Genomic DNA, 1,993 nt, shown 5'->3' with positions numbered 1-1,993 from the left:
CTTAACATGACCTCTGATCTTTAACCTCTTGACCCCAAAATCGAATCAGTTTATCTTTTCATCATAATACATAATTATACCATGTTTGGTGAAAATCCCATGACTGGTTCACAAGTTAACTCGGTAACAGAAGTTTTACATCTCCAATACATTCAGAACTCCGCTGCCCGTCTACTCACTCATTCCCGGACCCGTGACCACATCACCCCCGTCCTTTACAAGCTTCACTGGCTCCCCATCCCCCAGAGAATCCAGTACAAAATCCTCCTCTTGACATACAAAGCCCTCCATAACCTGGCCCCATCCTACCTGGCTGACCTCCTCTCCAGACACACTCCCACCCGCAACCTCCGCTCTGCTGGTACCAACCTCCTGACCCCCTCCATCCGGACCAAATTCAGATCCTGGGGGGACAGGGCCTTCTCCATCGCTGCTCCCACCCTCTGGAACTCACTACCTCACACCATCAGAGACTCCTCCTCACTCACCACATTCAAAACATCACTAAAGACCCACCTGTTCAACGCTGCATTCAACATTCAACCCACAGCATTTAACCCCTGACTATCTCTTCTCCTTCTCCCTCCTTTTGCTTTAAATATTTCCCTATTGATTCTTGTCTTGTCTTTTTGATTCTTGTCTTATATATATGCCGTATATCGCTGCTGTTTGTTTTCTTGATTCTTGTCTTTTTGCAATTGTTGTTTTCATGTATTGTTATGCATTATGTTTTCCACTCTGTCAAAGCGCCTTTGGGCTTCTGGAAAAGCGCTATACAAAATAAATGAATTATTATTATTATTATTATTACCTGATGGAACATCTGACATTTGACCTATGACCTCTTGACCTCAAAATCTAATCAGTTAATCTTTACATCATTATACATACCTGTACCAAGTTTGAATTAGATCACTTCAGCCTTTCTCAAGTTATAGACATATTACAGACTTTGACCTTTGACCTTTTGACCCCAAAGTAAAATATTTTCATTTTTGCGTCATAATACATACTTGTATAAAATTTGGTCAGAATCCCATGAGATGAGATGAGATGAGATGAGGTCAGATGAGATGAGGTGAGGTCAGATGAGATTGGACGAAATGAGGTTAGTTGAGAAGGAATGAGATGAGATAAGGTCAGATGACATGAGATGACATCAGATTAGATGAGGTCAGATAAGATGAGGTCAGATGAGATGGTGAGATGTTATGAGGTCAGATGAGGTGAGGTTACATGAGATGAGGTTGAGATGAGATGAGGTCCGATGACATGAGGTCAGAGAAGATGGAGTCAGATGAGATGAGATGAGGTGAGATGAGGTCAGGTTAGATGAGTTCAGATGAGATGAGGTGAGATGAGATGATGTCAGATGAGATTGGACGAAATGAGGTTAGTTGAGATGGAATGAGATGAGTTAAGGTCAGATGACATGAGATGACATCAGATTAGATGAGGTCAGATAAGATGAGGTCAGATGAGATGGTGAGATGTGATGAGGTCAGATGAGGTGAGGTTACATGAGATGAGGTGAGGTCAGATGAGATTAAGTCAGATAAGATGACGTTAGGTGAAATGAGATGAGGTCAGATGAGGTTATATGAGATGAGGTCAGATGAGATAACCTGAGGTGAGATATGAGATGAGGTCAAATGAGATGAGGTCAGATAAGATGAGGTCAGATGAGATGAGATGAGGTTGGAGATGAGATGAGGTCCGTTTACATGAGGTCAGAGAAGATGGAGTCAGATGAGATGAGGTGAGATGTGATGAGGTCAGATGAGGTGAGATCACATAAAGATGAGATGAGGATGAGATGAGATGAGGTCCGATGACATGAGGTCAGCGAAATGGAGTCAGATTAGAGAAGACTAGCAGAAGTACCCGGCATTGCCGGGCGGGGGAGGGGCGGGGAACGGTGGGAGGGGGAAGGGGAGGGAGGGGAACCGGGGGGAGGGGAGGAGAGGGGGAGGGGGAGGGGAGGAGAGGGGGA

Source organism: Myxine glutinosa, chromosome 5 (assembly GCF_964187855.1).
Source record: "Myxine glutinosa chromosome 5, kmMyxGlut1.1, whole genome shotgun sequence".
Taxonomy (NCBI): domain Eukaryota; kingdom Metazoa; phylum Chordata; class Myxini; order Myxiniformes; family Myxinidae; genus Myxine; species Myxine glutinosa.
Note: the sequence above shows the minus strand (reverse complement) of the source record.